Raw genomic sequence first — 13,930 nt, forward strand, 5'->3', positions numbered from 1 at the left:
CCCCATGTCTCAGTGTGCGTTTTATCCCTCAGCTATTCACTGGAAGAACTCCATGCCTGAAACTTTATTAACACTGAATCATTTATGTCTCTTACAAAGGAAGAAATTGCTACTGCACTGCCTCAAGAATCAAAGTAAAGGGAACATCTGCTCTAAACTTCTTGCATCCGATTAATGCTTGCTATGCGTTATTACTTACAGGAGTAATGTGACTAAATTAAAGGTTTTTTCCTTGTGCCTGCTTTTATGCATTGCTTTGGTATAAAATGTGTGGCTTGCTTAAAATCAACCTACAGCTAAAACTATGTCCACATAGAGCTGAGCCCACGTGTTCTTTGATGCAATTAAGGGCACAACTGAGGCGTTCTGAAAGATTGCCTTTAAAAGGCCTTTTGTTCACTCCCCCATAGGGGCTGGGTGTACAAGCATGTAAAAATGCAACATTAAGGGGGGGGGGGGGGAAAAACCTCCATGAAGGATTCTGTAGACAGAGCGATGTTTTCTGTAGCTCAGCAGCTGTCTGTATTCAAAGGCAGGGAAATGACTTGTGTTGTGAGGGTGATGATAGTTTTGATAGGAATCCCCCGCATCACAAGAATGTTTCTAACGAAGGAGGAAAAACCCACCAGAAACATTCCAGGGCTGCAAACCTGCAAGCTGCTGAATCCAGCATCTAAGCAGCACTGCAAAGACTACAGCAGCAAATCCAGCCACTTCTGCAGGAGGCAGAGAGAGTTAGCGGCTATTTTTCTTTTCCTTCCTTTCTGAAGCACATGCAGTCTTACCAATGAGCTTAACTGATTTGGGGGGGGGTGGGGGGAGGAATCTGGAAAATAAAGCTCTTGAACTTGCATGCCTAGAAACCTACCAGCATCACGTGCATAGCAAAGGCCACATATCTCACAAAATACCACAACATTTCACAAAGGCGGTTTAAGAGCTCCAATTGAAAAAAGCTTTCTCTGTGAAATATCTTTATGGATCTACAAAGCAGTTAAACCCTCCTTGGGAAAAAAAAAATGTGTACATCTCTAACAGTGCAGTGGCAGCTGTGTAGCTACCACTGAGGCCTCATTAATAAGGTTTCTCCCTTATCGGTAGAAGGAAAAAATAAATCCTCATCACAGAAAAGAAATTTGAACTACTAAATTCTGACCATTTGCTTTTAAATCCTAAATATATCTATATAAACCTGTGTAACAGTGCTCTGGCCTTCTTTAACAGATGGATCCTGTTACTTAAAGCCAGTAATGACAATAACGGGGCCTACATAAACTTGATAAGACCCTTTTCTATCAATAGTTCTGTTATTGACAAAGTGCAGGATTGTTTTTTGTGGTCTGTGTTATAGCAGCTTTTAATTATAAGACAATTTGGGTGCCACACGTGGTAGGGAAATCAGGCAGTTGCAAACCCTGCAGTGTTCCTTCATACATACTATAATGGTGGGGGTATTTTTCTCCTTAAAGAAAGAGAAATAGTGTTCCTCGGTTTTCAGCGGGGTTTTTTTAAAGCTTTTTTTCCTCGAGCATTTTTCAGATCCTAAGATGATGGTTGCATTGTCTTTGCTCAACAGCTTCCCTTCATACCCACAAATATTTCCAGCTTTTTATTACCAGCGTGTAGTGTTGCACTGTCTTTTCTTGTCTCCCATATTGTTATAATTATGTTTGGGGAACAGAGATGGATGGCGTGTTGAGTGTGTGTTTGGTTTCCCCGCAGCCCTCACTCACGGCTGTTTTCTATAATTTGATCAATAGAAGGCAGTTGTACAAACAGTAGTTCTTAATTTCCAGTTTTCGGTTTCAAGTTTCTCATGAAAATTTAAATGGTTTTCTTAAATTATACAGTGCAGTTTCATTTGCTTTGCCTGAGACATCTCATGACATTTGCCTCACTCTTCCTCCCGTGAAACCATAGGGCTGTCCCTTCTGGGCTGCCTGGTCCATGTGGAGACATGCGTCTACCATCCTGAAGGCTCAGGGAAGCGACTGCTCCTTCATAAATGTTCCCAAATAAACCTCAAAGGGCAGATGTTGCCACTGAGGTGCAGAAAGGTCTGGAAACTTGGCTGGGGGTCAGGTGAAATGAGCTGTGCCCCAGCTCCAACCTGGGGCTGGGCCTGTGAACCAAGGGTGGGAGATGCCCTCAAAGGCATGGCCTCCAAGGAGGTCAGCGAAAGGACCCTTTCCCAATGGGGGTGTTTAGTGGCCACTGCACCCAGCAGTGCATGGCCCTGGTGGTGATCAGGTGCCTGCTGAGCCCAGCAGTGCAGCACCCACCAACTGGTTCCTGGCAAAAGCGGCTGCTCAACATGCCTGGCGTGCACCGAGCTGCCAAAGTCTCAGCACATCTGCTTCCTTCCTGCCATGACAGATGGTGGCTATGGCTGGGAAGCGCAGCCAGCAATTGGCATCAGCTGGGCTTGGTGGTTGGGAGGAGGAGGAGGTGGCACCAGGGCAAGGGTTTGAACACAGGGATACTTTCTCAGGGGAGATGCCTCTGCTGCTTCTCTTGACTAGCTTTGCTCCAAGCAAGAACAGGAATGACATATACGCTGCAAATATAAAGGGATCAGGGAAGACCTGTGACCACTGACTTCTAATGCTCAAAAAAAGCCCGCTTTCTCTATTACTCCTTGGTGGACGTGGCACAGCATTATGGCTGGCAGAGTAGACCACTGCAGAGCCGTCTTCCCAGGGGTCTGCGGCTCCCCGGGGACAGCCAGCTGAAACCCGAAGTGCTGCCGTGCGGTCAGGAAGTGTTGCTATTTCTGCTTTTAGCTGAGCAAACTGAAGTCACATGGAGAACGTGTGTTAGAGCAGAGGATGAAAGCCAGTCACTTGCCCTAACAACTGCTGATGCCGCTCTGGTGCCAGACCTCCTCCTCACTTCTTGGTCTCAATGAGAGTAAAATGGGGAAGCGACGCCGTGTGACTGCTCTGGTTTCAGTTCAGCACGTACAGAACCGGTTGTAGCTGCACGGAGCAGCCTTTGCAGCTAGATATTCCCTGTCTTAGCCTTCAGATGGGCCTTAATGAAGTCAAAGGGACTATTCGTATGAAAAAGGAGAGCAGGAGCTGGCCCCTGACCTTACCTTAAACTTGTGTTGTTGCTATACAGTAGGCTGCATGTTTTTTCTTTTCCTGGATAATTTGTTTTCTACCCCAAGCAGCACTTTAGAAGGACCGTATTTGTACTTTAACCATACCTTCATCTTCCTGCCATGGGGTCATTTCAGTTGGCTTCTCTGTGTTGCTTTGGTTTGTGCACTTTTAATCAGTTTTACTCATTAGCTCTTAACCTGCATTTTTCTATCTAAATGACTTTCTACAGAAAATGTCAGGAGGCTGGAAAGCTTCGTCTCTTACGTCATATTGTGATTTGATATAAAAGTAGCATGCACCTTGCTTTAAAGACTGGCCAAGGTTAAAATCCGTGATATGATCTATTTGTTTAGGAATTTATACAAAACTGCCGCTATCAGACAATAATAAGAATCGTGAAATTTGCTGTGAGAGGCATTTCTTTTTTTACTGTGAACTTTACGCCTCTTTACTTATTTCAGTAAATGCCCAATAAAAGCGCAATAAATCCAACACCATAAAAGCACATATAGAGGCTTTGCACTACAGGCTTTGTGGCTGCCTGACTTCCCTACCACGCATGGTACCCAGCCTCCCCGTGGTGCCAAGGGCTGCCTTTTGGGACCTCCCCATCATGTGCCTGGAAAAACCCAGCTCGCCTGCTGCAGGCGATGCCCAAGCGCCCCTGCTGTGGGCTGCTGCCCCGATGCTGTGCTTGAGGCATGGGGGAAAATAATGTAACTGCAAAAAACGGGGGTGGCTGCTGCCCGAAGGCATCTGGGAAGGGAGCTGGGCAGAGGCTGCACTCCCTGGGGAGATGGGGGGGGAGGGCTGTGCTCCCCTGGCAGTGGGGAAGGGCTGCAAGGAGGGGCGTGTGGTGCGCTGGGGCCATCCTGCTTCGCATCACAGGTCAGTGTGGAATTTGTGAGCGAAACTAAATTGGAGTGGGGGAGGAGAACAAACGCTGTTAGCAGCTGCTTGCATGGAAATAGGTAGTACCCTTTAAACTTGACTTTAACAGGGAAACATTAAACTGTATGTTTATGCCTTGTTCTTTTTCTCCTATAAAAGCCAGTTTAAATAGCAGAAATTGGAAGGAAAAAAAAACAGATAAATTAAGGCTGAACCAAGCTGAAAATAACTTGCCTGTTAGACTGACTGTAACCTCACATATGTGATACCAGGAACGCTGTGGGACACCTCAGCGAGAGGGGATGCAACCACCTGTGTGCAGGCAAGGATGTGACAGGGACCTCCTCAAAGTCCCTGTTCCTGCTAGAGCCACTTTGTGTCTGCACCTTCCTGACCGGTACAACAGCTTCTGCCAAAATTTCCTGGGGACAAAGACACAGCGTCCCCTCCAGCCCCAGGTGGGAGAGCAGCCTCTCTTGAACAAGATTAATAGGTCAAACCACCAAATCTTAAATGCCGTAAAGGAACCCTAAAGTGACTGCTCACGGGCTTTGCCAGCTGCAGAGAGCTGCTGTGCTGTATGGATGGGGACACTGGACCCTGCTGCAGAGGAAATGAGAGCTCAGCCCATGGCGCCAGCCCTGCTGCAACATTTGCCCTTATGGCCAGTAGCTGGGTCCTTCGCTGCTTCCCGTGGGTTTTGTCCCTGGCTTCTCTCCCAGGAAAAGGAAACCTACCCCTTGAGGGCAAAATGCAGAGCCCTCTTCTCTTGCCCGCATCAGGTTGCGGTCCTGTCTTTCTTTGTCCTCTGCCTTGCTAACCCTCATGTATAGCTGCGTACAGAAGAGCAGAAGCAGCCTTCCTAGTAGGTGACAGTCATTTTCTAGCTCAGTCCTATGTTGGTATGGGTTTTTGATCATGTTCTCCTTGAGCTGAGTGATGGCCTAGTGCTGCTGTCCGAGTCAATAATCAAAGCAGCCTTTTGGACACCGGACTAGAGAAACAGCCATAAGTGCGGCTGAGGAGGCAGCTGGTAGGCAGACCCTGTGTGTTAGGCTTTGCCTCCCTGCCTGATGTCCTGTTTGGGATCCAGGTGGAAAGTCCTCCCATGGACCACTCCACAGTGCTGAAAGAGAAATATCTGGCTGCTGTTTCAAGGGGATGGATCCGAGCTGACCTGCGGCTGGACAAAAATGTCCTGGCAAATTATGTCTCAGGGAATGGTTTTCCTGCCAGGCGAGGAGAGGCAGCAGAAATAACCTGCTTTCCTGGCAAGTGCTGCTCAGATCCAGTGACCTGATCCCAGCCTGTCTCTCCTCTCTGTGGCGTGTAGCTCTGCACACCAGCATGTGCTCAGAAATGCCTCCGAGCAGGGACAGAGCCCACTGCAAGCAGGGAAGAATGGAGCTGAGCTCCTCTGAAATGAAGGATTGCAGGGAAGAGCTGAAGAAGCAATGTGAGCGTAGGAGGAAGTGCTCAACATCACAGGGCCAAAGGACTGAGAAGTTTTGCTCTGTTAAGAGGAAGGCAGAAAAAGCTAATGAGAAAGGGAGCAAATGTTTTGGGAGGAGAGGGAAGAGACCAGCAGTGTACAGGAGGAGAAAGGCAGCAGGGGAAAGAAGGTGAAAGGCAAGGAAGATTGATGGTGTGGAAGAAGGAGGAGGAAGGTGGAGAAGGAGGAAGATGCAAATTAATTAAAGAGCAAAGAAAAATATGTATCCTGGTGGTAGGTGGACACAGGTGACTGAGGAGGAGGCACAACTCTTATTCTGCTTTCTCTGCTCTAACGGGAGGATGTGGCTGCTAGATCTCCTGTTCCGACAACATCCTTGGAGCTGCCCACCCACTCCTCCAGGAGGTACTGATCCTAGGCTTGTACTGGGGGACACTGGTGCTGAAAAGACATTAAGTGCATAAAATTGTGATACAAGACAAATAGATACTTATCGCTGTGCAGGAAAGAGAATACTGCTTTAATATTTAATCATGTTTTGGTTTACAATAGTTTAATGGTGTTAAAGCATCTAATACATGCTCACAAAAAAATCAGCATTTTAAAGCTATAAATTATTCTGGTTGATTTTCCCCCCCCAGATGAAAGTAGCCATTTGACAACAGGCTCCCTCAAACAATTCAGTCCATGATAGTCTCATTACAAGCTAACTTATTTGCTCACACGTCTGAACCAAACCACTGAGAAAGTAATAAGTGATCATTCATAGATGCAGGCTGGTAGCTAATAGCATCCTCACTTACCTTCTAAACACTGAGTACAGTTAAAATAAATTCAGGATCTATGCATGCGGAAAACTCGATTGCAGTCGCATCAGAGATGAACCAAAAATGGAAGCGTTCAGACTTGCTAGCGTAAAATCCAAATAATGGGCTATAATAGGTATCAGCCTGAGAGGACAACACATCTCCTGTAATCATATTAAAGGGGCTTTGTCAATGTGTTCGGGACCCACATCCCGGTAAATATATGTAATTCTGTCCAAGTAGATGTACTATACAGCCGAGTGCTGGAGCTAGGTAGGAAAGCCTCTCCTGGTGATGCCTCAGGAGCTGCGTGTTGTTTCCTTTTCTAGACATGTCTGGGCTGCAGTCCCTGTTGAGTTACTGGAGATATATGCCAATGCAACCGCTGGATAGGAGGAGTCTGGTGGAAAGCCAGCTGAAGGTGGGTGTGCTATTCCATGTTCCTCTACTGAGGCTGTTAAGGCTTCCAGGGCCCACTTATACAGGGAAATATTTGAGAGGTCTATTTTAAGAAAACAAACAGGTGAAGAAAGGCCTGTTTACACCTTGAAGATTCCTTAGGTAGATGGTAGATGCTTCAAGTCGCTGGCAGTTTGGAAACTAGCCCTTGAAACTTGTCGTGCTTGACCTGCCATGGCTTCTTTGCATGCGGCAGCAGCGCGGACGCGCTAGGGGTGCGTTACGTGGGTACACCCCAGGTGGCCGGGCAAAATAAGAGAGCTGTCACAAGTTCTGCTGTGCATGGAAACGGTGATTTCATGGATAATACTATATGATGATTTATTAAAAGCTGTGATCCTCCAGCAGCTTTACTCTATCATCATAAACCGGCACTCCTTGTATAGTACATTAAGCTGGGTAATTCTGTTGGTTCTTCACTAGGGCTGGCAAAAGTGTATTTAAGGTTGCTTCATATGGGCTGGTGAGCTGAAAATGTCGTTGCTCTAAACAGATCATCAAGAGGGAGGAAAAAGCCACCTGGTCAGCACAGCGTGGACACTTTGCAGGGCAAGGGAACCCAGTATGGCAGGGAAAATCCAGTGATCAGCTACATCAATTGGTGTGGGTGGCTTGCGTGCCTGGAGTGACTGCTTTCAGCACCAGTGAAAATAATGGCAGAACTTGTCTCTCTGGGTGTAATGATCAGGACAGGTAATCAGAGCTCATGGGTTCCCACCCATTCTCTCCTATTGACTTTCTGTGGGACATCTGGGTTGTAGATTGACCTCTTTATGCCCTAATTTTCCTTTCAATAGCATGGGAATACTAGCTGTTTTGTTGAGGTGTTGCGATGCTCAGTTAATTGAGGGAACATGCCAAATGGGTTAAACCCAGTGAAAACTCTATTCAGAGCGCAGCGTTATTGGGATGTATACAAGTCTGCATTTTGGGAAACGTTTAAATTCTACCACTTAAATATCCTTTGCAAATGGAACTTGCAAAAAAGCAGGGCAAGCGCTGCTAACACAGCTTTGCCACACACTGTCAAGTGCTTATAAACTCTATTTATAGCTACAGTTAAAGATTCAGATATGCAAGTACTCCATTAAAAGACCACATTAATGAGCCCTTGGAGAAAATATCTCACAAAGCCTTTTGAGCTTGTAACTGCTCAGTTGTGCAGGGCTTCTTGCTTGTTAACATTCATAAAATATAAATACTCTGTACTAAACACCAGCACTTTGTGGATTGCAGTGACTTATCTCACCATCAGCGGCCTAACCCATGCGCGTGGAGAGGCAGCGGCGTCGGTGGGGTGGCAGCGCTCTGCTGCGGGCCGTCCGCCTGCGCCAGTCGCTCGCACGCCGCCTTATCCGGGGGCCTTTCTTCCCAGCGCGAAGCCGAGTGTCAGATTGACTCGCAGGTCACTACCTGTGAGTATAATTTCGGAGAGAACAATCCAACCTATTAGCTGAGAGTGGCAGAGCTGGGCCTCCTTGCAGCCGCAGCTCCAGAGCGTGGCAGGTATTCAGAGCAAAATCTATTAGATAAAAGTCACAGGAGATTTTTTTTTTCCCCTTGCCGTAAGCTAGCTGATGAGAAGCGTCACTTGAGAGAGAAAAAAGTTGCTCTATTTGATTTGTCGTTATTTCCCTGTTGTCCTTTCCTGGCTGCGATTATGCAGTTCCCATTTTCTCATTTTTTCCTCTCACGGAATTCCGTATTTTAGGTTGTGACAGATGCTCTTGCTTAAACGTTTTTGATGCATGTTTTATCTGCAATTGCTTTATCAGGTCTGTATTGTGTAAACAAACACCACTTGAGCCCATGTAAGAATAATTCTCTGTAACCTTTAATACTGCATTTCCATCCATCCACGAGGTGCGAAGCGCTTGAGGACTGGAGATGACCATTTCTGGTTTTATACCTGGCTCTCCGCAAGCTGAAGAAACGGAGGTCGGGAAAGATGAAGTGACTAGTTGGACGCTATTTGCTGGCACTTGTTACCAACCAACTTATGTCATTTTCTTTGTGTATGTCATTTTGGTCCCATTGCCTTTCGAACAGAAGGTGCCCTCCTGGAAGGAACGCTTCTGCTCCCGAAATGAAAAATACGGACAGCAGGCTTTAAAAAGCTTCAGGGCAGTTATTACTGTTCCAATGTATCATTGATTTCAGTAGTGCATTAGCAGGCTTGTTAAGCAGGATCTAGAGTGCTTAGCTTTATTTTATGGTGGTGAGTACCTGATTGTTCAAAATATTAGCATCATATTGTAACAGCAGACTGGCTAGGGCTATAAACTGCCCGGCGCTGCGACTGCTGCGTGGTTACCGAGTGCCCGATAAAACGCGCGATCAGCTGGCGACGTAGGTGAAGGCAGGGCTGTGGCACCACTACAGGCTGCCTGCCTGCTGCTATCCTCTTTAATTCCCCTGTATCTGCCTCACTGTGTCCGTCTGTCTGTCAGCAGAGCATTGCCATCTGTCTCGTGTGAGCTGTGCGTGAGCCCCCGCTGGATCCCTCACCCTGAGCACCACTGCATTTCTGCCCATCTGTAGGTGAGACTCAGATGTCACCTGTGCCAATAACCTGGGAGACAGCAAGAAAAATCCCATGGCCCAAGGGGTGGCCCGCTGTGCTGGGAGATGTGGGTGGGCTTCCCCCAGGCTGGCTTGGGGAGCTGGCCCCATGTGCAGCCAGCTGGTGGTCCTGGTCTCAGGGTGGTCAATGGGGATGGAGTCAGTGCATCAGCTGCCCAGATGGACATCTCCTCATTAGGATGAGGTGAATCTCTTTCTTGACTCCGATGGCTGTGCAGACTCACCTCCACCAACCACAAGGGGAGCATGATCCCTGGTTTCCAGGTTCCTGTTGAAATGCATGGCAAACTTATGGTTGGGGAGAGCTTTAACAGCAAAGATGGAGAGAAATTCAGTCCAGAGTGCCTGTATTGCACATTCCCCCGTGTGTTGTCAGATAAACCCCTCGTGGAGCTATGGATGACAAAGGAAGAGGCTGTACCCTGACTTAAGGGTGGCCTGCAGCCCTGAACGTGAGCACCGCAGGCAGGGCTGGGGTGGGCTTCCCCTTTTGGCTGTGTTGGTGGAGACTGCATATCCTCAGGGAGCGGGCAGGAGAGCAAAGGCTGGGGAGATGGTGGTTTTGTAACCTGCTGTCTCAGCACCAGCAGGGGTTTTGTGTCTGTCTGGGCAGAAATGGCTCTGTGGGGTTTCAGCAGGGGAAGTGTTAGGATATGTGTGTCTCATGGTCTTCCAGGAGCAGCTGGCATGGAGCAGGGGGCTGGGGGTGTACAACAGCAGCTGCCTCTTACATCTGCTGGGGATTGAGTGTTTAGGAGGGTCATCCTCTTGTTTTTTGCATCTGTGTAGGAAGCAAATTCCTGAGATTGAGGAATTTAAATACTTTAAACCACTACAAAGCAAATGGGTCATATCCATGTCCTCCATGCTTTAGGTGGTGTGGGAAAACAAAGCAAGCTGAAAAAAATCTGCTGTCAGAGTCCAGGGGCTGGCTTGCTGGAAGCTGGTCCAGCCTTCAGCTGTGTTAATTAGGTACCTATACATTAAGCTTCTGTGCGAGAGCAAAGGGGAAGATGAGAGGGAGTTATGTGGGCCTGAAGAATGAACAAAATGGTGCTGGTGGAGGCAGGATCTGCATGTGGATCAAGGGGGCTGGAAAGCCTTAGAAAATGGGAAGCTTCTAAAAGAAAAGCAGCCAGGTTTCTGAAAAAAAGGAGTAATTTAAAGAATCAGAAAACAGTTTTTATTTTCAGCTGAATTAGAGTGAGGGACTTAAGTGCATTCACAAATGTGGATCTTAACTTCTGTACCTTGGCTTCCCTTGCCATAAAATGTAAACAATAACACTTTCTTTACTCACAGGGTAGTGTGAAAACAAGCTCGTTTGTGTCTGGGAAGCACTAGTATGCTATATGGGAACTATAGCAAAGACTGTGAACATACAGTTAAGGCTGTGGGCTTGCACTGTGGCACGTGGCATCTGCCCAGATATGCTATGCATCATGAAGAAGGGCTAATAGAGGAGGACACGAAAACACAGGCCAAATGTAATGAGTTCTGAGAACAGGAACTTGCGACTCTCCAAAATTAGAAGTGCAAAAGCTTCGAACTCGCAGAAAACACTGAGAGGCGTAATGTACTCTTCAACAAACAGCAATAGACAGTGAAGAGGTAGGATATGGTGGGGAAATACTCAAAGGTATAGCCCACGGAGTTCAAGAAATCTGTATACCATTGAAAAATAAATCTACTTGGAGTAGAAATGACCATTGTGGATGACCGGGGAAATACAAAGAGCAGTAAAGAGAAAAGAATATGAGACCTATAAATCACCAGGGTCAGCGCTGCAGGAATGGGTACAAGGGCCTATTGTGAAAGTAGAATGCAAGAAAATGATCCAAAAACCCGAGACAGGAAAAGAATATGGGAAAAGATGTGAACACAATAAAAGTTTTTATAAATTTGGTATATAGGAAGCCAAAGGTTACTCGGGAAACAGCCATCACCTTCCTGAGCAATGGGGAGGCCACCTTGACAAAAAGAGGGATATTGCCAGGAAAGTGAATTACTACTTGTACTCAGTATTCAGCAGGGAGAGGTGGAGAGTCTGTCACAGTTTATATACGTTTTCCAAGGACAGAAAATAAACAAACATTGACTGTAAAGGCTACCAGAAAATTAAGATTTTCCAAGGACAGAAAATAAACATTGACTGTAAAGGCTACCAGAAAATTAAGCAATTGAATAAACCCACCAAAATAAAGAACTGTTAAAAAACAGGGTTGTTTACTCCTCAGATTTATTTTAAAAAATAGATGCTGAAGGAATGAAATCAGCAGGGAAACTTAAGCTGGCTGTGGGAGAGGTATCTAGGAAATTAAGAATAGACATAGTTGCATCCCAAACTTTTAAAGAAGAATAACAGGGGAAGAAGTGTCTAAGAGGTCCAAGGAGCACTCAAGATAGCTGGTTATCCGTGCTAGACAGACAGATACAACTGGAAACCAATTCTTTTACTTCATTAAATAAAAGAAGAAAAAGAGGGAGTTAAGAGGAATAAAAAATTACTTTTAGCATCCTCAGATTTCAAGAGTACAGGGACTCAATGCTCCATGTGACATCGCTGTGTAAGATGGGAGGTACAGGACTGCGTATTAGATGCCAGGCTTGATTACAGAATCCAGGTGGTGATGAAAAAATATGTAGAGGTTGTTTAGGGCAGAGGTGGATAATGGAGCAAGAAGCTTCTCTACTGAACTCTCTTAGCACTGTACAGCTGTCACCTGGAAGAAAGAGCACAAGAAAGCACGGACGTCAAAGAAAGGTATAACTGAGAGCAAGGAGGAGGAAGGCTTTTGGAAGTGGAGGATGTTTGCACTGGTATTTGGAATTTAACCTGACAAAATGTGAAGCTGGGAAAAAGAAAGTCAAGGTAAAGGTGCCTTAAGGAGATAGCTGGGGCAAGTCAGCATAAGAAAAATATCTGAGGAAGGCAGCCAAGTTTCTGTTTGTGTTCCTTTTTAAGGTTCAGGGAATGAAAGAAGTAGGGGTGAACATTGCAACATCTACTTCTTATAGGCTTTCATGGAGTTCAGAACCTTAACACGTGTATTTACAGTGTACAAGGAGACATAGCTACCTAGCAATGGGACCCAAAGCTTGTTTCACGCTAGGTGGGCAGATAACCTACAAGCAGTGCTGCAGATACCTGGTGACATAAAGTGGTTCAGTGCCTGTTTCTGCAGGGTGTTCGCTGCCATGGAACGGGAATCCGCCTGGAGCTGGATCGCAGGATCGCCTTCTGGCTGACTTCTTGCAACCTCCCGTTATCACAGTAATCAGAGCATGTGGTTGGGATGTGGGGAAACAGAGTTCAAAGCTCGCTCTCCCTTCCTGAAGGTGTTTCAGCCTGTAGCACCCCTCTGTAATGCTTTCTTGGATGAGGTTTTTCAGATTCCTCCTGAGGAAAGCTATTCTAATTTGTACATATTGTAATTGGTCCACAGAGAGTACAAGAGCGGATGGCCCAGTGAGGCAGGTGCCACTATTTGTATTTCAGCATGATATGGATAGTGGGATAGAGTCAACGTGCAATGAAGTTTTGGGTTCCAGCATTCATCTGCAGAAGGATGGAGGCTGAAGGGAGGTAAGTAAGGGAAAATGGGCAACCTTAACTGTATGTAGACCTCTAGCATAATTTTTGAAAGGAATAATATTCAGATACACAGAGGTAAAGAGAAATCAGAAGAAAATGCTACATTTGAGCTTACTGCAGTAAATTATGCTAGATCGACCAGTATTTTTCTTTGATTAAATTGAATTATGTCCTAGATAAAGGAAATGCTTAGTTCTCCTGCTTAGAAAATGCAGATGACTGGTGAAGCTGGAGGACCTGAGGATTAAAAGGGGAACTGTGAGACAGATAAAGATTTGGCTAATGGGGAAATGATAACAGAGAAGTTTGAGAAGGGAGGTAAATGGAGAGCAGTTACCAGAGTAGTTTCTCAAGAGTCATCTTTGGGACACCATGATCTTGGTGCAAAAAAAGAGGCAATGACGACATTTTCTGCAGCTGACGCCCCAGAGCCCTGTGCTGATCACTGAATCCTTTGGTATCTATGGAGGCAGGCTGGTGATCCCAGTTAGGCACTGAAGGTAGATGCTCACAGCCAGCTGCTGTGAATAGCTTGCTTTCCACTGGAAGAAATTCTTCCCTTAATGGATGGATTTTATTGTATTAATGTTCCTACGTATTTCAAATTGGTATTGTTAAGCTGTTACTGTAAATCACTTGTAGACCAAGGTGCAAGGGAAACCATGAGATGTCAGCTGCATCCTCATGCATGTTTTCCTGAATCTAGCCCCCCCAAAAAATGTTAAAATCTTTATTATCTCCCAACTGTGATAAGGCCAATAGGGATCCGAACTCCTAATCTAACTGCTACTGGCATTTACCTATCTTCAAAGTAATTATTTTTGCATTTTTGTGTGAAGATAGGGAGAAATTAAGGGATGCTAGAGCTGTATTGTCATGGCTGCAGAGCCTCCTTGAGCATTAAACTCTTCTGTGTGGTCTAGACATTTACAGTCAAGACATTATACTTCCATCACCAGATGTGGACTTTTCTTCTAGGAGACCTTTACCCTTAGTGAACTCCGGCAGTAACATGTCACGTGTAAACGCAAGGCCT

The sequence above is a fragment of the Egretta garzetta genome, unplaced genomic scaffold, assembly GCF_000687185.1.
Source record: "Egretta garzetta isolate BGI_Z169 unplaced genomic scaffold, ASM68718v1 scaffold388, whole genome shotgun sequence".
NCBI lineage: Eukaryota > Metazoa > Chordata > Aves > Pelecaniformes > Ardeidae > Egretta > Egretta garzetta.